Genomic DNA, 6,888 nt, shown 5'->3' with positions numbered 1-6,888 from the left:
GTTTAATATGGAAAGAAAAAGTGCTGTTCACAAGTGAAGATAAACCATGGAAATGTGGAGACTGTGAGGAGGGATTCAGATCCCCCTCTGAGCTGGAAGCTCATCGGCACAGTCACACAGGGGAGAGGTCATTCTCCTGCCCCGATTGTGGGAAAGGAATCACTCACTCATCCAACCTGCCGCAACACCAGCGAGTTCACTCTGCAAAGAGGTCATTCTCCTGCCCTGCATGTGGGAAACGATTTGTTCATTCAACCCATCTGCTGAAACATCAGCAAATTCACATGAGGGAAGGGCCGTTCAGCAGATCCAAGAGTGGAAAGGGATTCACACACTCATCAGGGCTGCTACATAACCAACGGGTTCACACCGGGAAGAGGCCATTCACATGTTCCAGACTTGGGAAGGGATTCACTCAGTTCTCCAAACTGCTGAAACACCAGCAAGTTAACACTGAGGACAGACCTTTTCACTGCCCAGAGTGTGGAAAGTGCTTTAAACGTTCTGGGCACCTGACACACTGCCAACTTGTTCGCACTGCGGATCTGCGTTCAAATGGTCAGAGGAGGTCACTGCGCACCAACGAAGCCACACCGGAGAGAGACCGTTCAGCTGGGCTGAGTGTAGGTAGAGATTCACTCAGTCATCTGCATTGCTGACACACCAGTGCATTCACACTAGGGAGACAACATTCACCCGTTCAGTGCAAATAAGTTTACTGAAACTCCGGCACGTTCACACTGACAAAAGACCATTTAAATGTTTAGATTGTGGCAAGGACTTTAAAAGTTCCCAGGAATTGCTGTTCCATCAAAGCACTCACATGGAAGAGAGACCTTTTAAATGTTCAGTCTGCGGGAAATGCTATAAAATTTCTGGGAACTGATGCACCATTGTGTTTCACATTGACGAGAGACGATTTAGGTGCAATCACTGTGGAGCTAGGTTCAGGCAATTGTATCTACTCAATACACCAGTGAGTGCACACTGAGGAGAAACCATTCACCTGCTCCAAGTGTGGAAAGAGATTCGCTCAGTCATCCACCCTGAGGACACACCAGAGAGTTCACACTGGGGAGAGGCCGTTTACCTGCTTCCAGTGTGAGAAGGCATTCACAACTTCATCTACCCTGCTGAAACACCAGCGAGTTCACCAGTAACTACAGCAATTCCATTTTGCTGTTTAGTTCACTGAGGACTGAACTATAGTGACTAGAGCCAGTTTCTGTTGATGTCAATAATCTCTAGCCCATGTGTTGGAGTTAATGCACTGGATAAAATCAAATAGATCAACCTTTTGATTAACTAAGGTCTTCTTAATACCTAATTTGAAATGCTGCCCCAATAAATGCGAGCAGCTGATGGAGCTTCTTTGTCACTAAGATTGAGACAATCCAATCAGCTGCTTCCCTCCCCTCCAGTAGCCCACTGGTCCAAACTGTTTCTCAGATAATTGCTCGTCTGAGCCCAGGAACTTGCATCTTTCTTCATTTGCACTCGATAGAATCATGGAAATGTTACTGCACAGAAAGAGTCCATTCAGTCCATTGTGTGTCTGCTGACTGAATGAACTAGCTGCCCACTCTAATCCCACTCACCAGAACCCAGTCTGTAGTGTCTTGTAGGTTATGGCATTTCAGGAGCAACTCCAGATTTCTATTCAGTGAGTTGCAGGTTTTTGGCTCTGCCACCAGAATGGGCAGCGAGTTCCTGACACCCACCACCCTCTGGTTGAAAACATTCTTCCTTTTCTCCCCTCTAATCATTCCAATGATCATCTTAAATCAGTGCCTCCAGTAATTGACGTCACCCACTAGGGGAAACAGATTGACCCTGTGTGCTCTATCTAGACCCTTCATTATTTTGTACAACTTGATGAAGTCACCCCTCAGCCTCCTTTGTTCTAAAGAAAACAACCCCCAGCCAATCCAACCTTTCCTCATTGCTGCAATTTTCAAGCCCTGGTGAAACTCCTCTGTACTCTTTGGAGAGCAATGATGTCCTTCCTGTAGATGTGGTGATCAGAGCTGCGCATAAAACTCCGGCTGTGGCATAGCCAGTGTCTTAAATAGTTCCAGCATAATATCCTTCTATTCTATTCAACATATCTCCCAATTTAAAGAATCCCATATGCATTCTTTACCATCTTATCTACGTGTTCTACCACCTTCAGGGTCCTGTGGCCATGCACTCCACAGATCTCTCACCTCGCCTACTCCTCACAATGCCCTTCCACTTATTGGTTAACCCTTTGTTTGTTTGCCCTCCTCAACTGCATAACCCTTCACTTCTCTGGATTGAATTCCATTTTTCCACCCTTTCAAGCAAGGCCATGTGGAGCTGTCGTCACTTGCTGCCTCTTCCACTGGTGGAGTGATAACTCTGGGAAAACCACAAACCCAAGCTCCACGTTACTCAATCACCCAACTCCAAATGAAAATATCCCTGGACACTCGGAAAATGCTGCAATTGTTATTACCAATGTGAGATTGATCACTGAATTAAACATGGACACCTGCAACATACGTTCACCAAGTTTTTAAAACAACTAATTTCACCACTCAGACTTCAAGATGATGACCAAAAGAATTTATAAATATATTTGCAGCAATTTGGTGATTTTTAAACAATTGGGAACTAAACTGATTGCCATGATGTATTTTCGAACCTGTGATTAACACTTTTCATTCCTTCTCCTTATCTGTTCATCCGTTGTATTTGAATCTCTCTGCCTTCTCCTTGCTCCCAATCTTCCAACTACTGGCATCCACCTTCCCTCACGCAGACTTGACCACCAGCCCTGCCCCATTGCCAATCTCCCCTGTGGTCTGGGCCTCACTCCCAGCCCCAGCACCGACCACTCCCTCTCTGCTTTTCACCCAGCTCCCCGCCACCACACCCCAAATGCAGTGTCCTTCAACCTCTAGCTCCCTACAATCCCCTCTGTGGCGTCAGTCTAATCCCCAGACACCCGCAGTCTGATCTTTTCTGTCTTCCTTTAATGTCACTGTGTCAAAATCCTGGAACTTCTCCCAAACTTCACAGTCAGTGTCCCTACACCCCAATGACTGCAGCAGTTTAAGAAGGCAGCTCAGCACCACCTTCTCAAGGGGCAACTAGGGGTTGACAATACAGATTGACCAAGCCAGCAATGCCCATGTCACGTGAATGAATTAAAACACCAATGCTGTTGGGTAAAGTGTGACTGGATTTTCACCAAGTTCTGATCAACGAGCAAAGATATCTGTCCAAATCGATTAAACTTTTTGTTCACCTTGGCTTCTCTTTTTTATCTATATTTAATGCTGCCCATTTTCAAGTTACTTTCCAGCTTACCTTCAAAGTTTATTTTCTCCCTCTTTACATCTTTTGGTGGTTTTCAAAACTTTCCCAATTCTCTTAGATTAGATTTATTGTCACGTGTAACGGAATACACGAAAAATACAGAGTCATCACTCTCCGGCGCCATCTTAGATTTGTAAACAAAAAGCAAGAAATTAAGGCAAAAGATTTGGAATTTGTCCAGTTCTCTCCAGCTGACGACACCAGTCTAAGGGTTCATCTCCCACTCACCTACTTGGCCGCGATCTCCTCAGCTCTCTCTCCCGACAATAGAAATCAGCCAGAACCTGGAACCTCCACCATCTCCACCGGCACTGCTCTGGCCTTGACCCTAGGGCCTGCCATGTCAGCCGTGTCCAAGATGAGTCCTTCACTGGGCCTTATCTGCCACCGATGCTGCCTGCTTCTGCTGCCACTCGTGTCGCGATTGAGCCCATCAAAGAATAAGGGTAATGAGAAAAAGATTGGAAAAGATTGAAGAAGGGGTGGATGTGGTGGGCTCCGCTGTATGGTGTCATCTCCATGGTGCCCAGGAGTGGACGGGCCCCAGGCTCAGGAGCTGAACGCTGACTATGCTACCGCCGCCATTTTGCTTACCACTAATCTTTGCCATTGTACTTTTTTTCTTTCAAATTGATACAATACTTAACTTCCCGCTTCCTGTAAAGACTCCATTCCATTCTCCCAGTTCCTCTGTCTCCATCGCATATGTTCAGATGTGGCCAACTTCGACAAGGAAGCCTCTGAAATGTCCACCTTCTTCTTCAGCTGAGGATTCCCCAGCACCGTTGTCGACAGGCCCTCAACCAGGTCCAACCCATCTCCCACACTTCCGCCCTCACCCCTTCTCTTCCCTTCTGCAACAGCATTAAGGTTCCCCTCGTCCTTACCTAGCATCCCGCTAGCATCCACATCCAGAAGATTATCAGATGCCATTTCCACCACCTCCAGTGAGATGCCACCAACAGACATATACTACCCTACCCTCCCCTATCTGCCTTTCACAGGGACCGTTCCCTCCGAAACACTCTGCTCCACTCTTCCTTCACTCCCAACACCCCGCCACAGCCCCACAGCACCTTCCCTTGCAACTGAAGAAGGTGTAACACCTGCCCATTTACCTCCTCCCTCCCCAGTATCCAAAGACCCAAACATACCTTCCAGGCGTAGCAACACTTTACCTGCACTTCCCACAATCTAGTCTACTGCATTCGCTGCTCACAATGTGGTCTCCCCTACATTGGGGAAATGAAGCATAGACTGGGTGACCGCTTCGCAGAACATCTACTTCTGCCTGCAAAAAAGACCCTGAGCTTTCCAGTTGCCTGCCACTTTAACACACCACGCTGTTCCCTGGCCAACATCTCTCAGGTTTCCTGTATTGTTCCAGCGAAGCTCAATGCAAGCTGGAAGAACAACACCTCCTTTTCCGCTTGGAGACCCTGCAACCCTCCGGACTCAAGATTGAGCTCAAAAATTTTAAGGCCTGAACTCTCCATGTCCTAGCCTCCTACCCCACACACCAGGCCTTGTTATCACATAGTCTGCCATTACACACCGCCTATTGTTAGTCACTAACAGTTCCCATTAACAGCTCTTAGCCAGATCGTTATCAACTCCTTTGTCTGTCCAACTGCTCTTCTCTCTCTTTAGCTCTATCCCCACCTATCGTTTACTCCCTACTCCCTCTCCTTCCCTATCTTCTGCATATAAGCCAACGTTTTCCTAGCTACGATCAGTCTGAGGAAGGGTCACCAGACCCAAAACGTTAACTCTGATTTTTTTCTTCACAGATGTTGCCAGACCTGCTGAGCTTTTCCGTCAACTTATGTCTTTGTTCCTGATTTACAGCATCTGCAGTTCTCTCGGTTTTTACAATACTTAACTGCCCTGGTTAATCATGGTTAGTTTATCCCCTTCCTCGAATTCTCCTTCATCACTGGGATGTACCTTTATTGAGTCATGACTTCTAAACCATTGTTCATCAACCATCTTCTCTGCCAAACTCCTTTCACAGCCAACTCGAGCTAACTCTATTCTCATTCCTTTGTAATTCCCTTCATTTAAGTTGGGCCTGACACAAATTTCTTCCTCTCAGACTGAATGCTCAATTCCACCATATTATGGTCACTGTTTTCAAGTGGATCTTTTTCTCAAAATCATTTTTAAAACCTGCCTCATTGTACATGAACAGATCTAAATGAGCCGAGTTGGATCCACAGCATACAGTTCTAGGAAACTGTTCTGAATACACTTGCTTTTTCACTGTATTTAGAAAGCTAATGGGAAAACACATGTAATTCCTGTCACAATCTGCTATGATTCCCAGAATGTCTCTCACGCACAGCTTTTCTCTGCTAGGCTATCAGTTGTTTCCTGTAATATTTCAAAGCCATTGTATATGCTAGAGTTCGTTTCAGAACATTGCCATTTGTGTTCAAAAACCCTGCAGTTTCTCAAGACTATGACCTCAATCACTGTGATCTCACTCCAAACACCAATTGCAAAGTTTAGGTCGGGGAGTCACAGATTACCTGAAAATGGGTTTGAACTCAAGTGATCTTAAAGCCCACCGACTCCCACAGCTACCTAGAATACTCCTCCTCCCACCCACCTTCCTGCAAAAATGCTATCCCCTATTCCCAATTCCTTCGCCTCCGCCGCATCTGCTCCCAGGATGAGGCATTCCACTCGCGTACATCTCAGTTGTCCTCGTTTTTCAAGGACCGTAACTTCCCCTCCTCGGTGGTCGAGAACGCCCTCAACCGTGTCTCCCACATCTCCCGCACCTCATCCCTCACACCCCGTCCACGCAATAAGAACCAAAAAAGAATCCCCCTCGTCCTCCGGATCCAACGCATCATTCTCCGACACTTCCGCCATCTGCAATCCGACCCCACCACCAAAGACATCTTTCCCTCCCCACCCTTATCTGCTTTCCGGAGGGACAACTCTCTCCATGACTCCCTTGTCCGCTCCACACTCCCCTCCAGCTCCACCACACCCGGCACTTTTCCCTGCAACCGCAGGAAGTGCTACACCTGCCCCCATACCTCCTCCCTCACCCCCATCCCAGGCCCCAAGAACACTTTCCACATCAAGCAGATACTCACCTGCACATCTGCCAATGTGGTGTACTGCATCCGCTGTACCCGGTGTGGCTTCCTCTACATCGGGGAAACCAAGCGGAGACTCGGGGACCGCTTTGCAGAACACCTACGCTCGGTTCGCAATAAACAACTGCACCTCCCAGTCGCGAACCATTTCAACTCCCCCTCCCATTCCTCAGACGACATGTCCATCCTGGGCCTCCTGCAGTGCCACAACGATGCCACCCGAAGGTTGCAGGAACAGCAACTCATATTCCGCTTGGGAACCCTGCAGCCCAATGGTATCAATGTGGATTTCACAAGTTTCAAAATCTCCCCTCCCCCTACCGCATCCCAAAACCAGTCCAGCTCGTCCCTGCCTCCCTAACCTGTTCTTCCTCCCACCTATACCCTCCTCCCACCTCAAGCCGCACCTCCATCTCCTACCGACCAACCT

The sequence above is a fragment of the Rhincodon typus genome, chromosome 43 (assembly GCF_021869965.1).
Source record: "Rhincodon typus isolate 14 chromosome 43, sRhiTyp1.1, whole genome shotgun sequence".
Taxonomy (NCBI): domain Eukaryota; kingdom Metazoa; phylum Chordata; class Chondrichthyes; order Orectolobiformes; family Rhincodontidae; genus Rhincodon; species Rhincodon typus.
Note: the sequence above shows the minus strand (reverse complement) of the source record.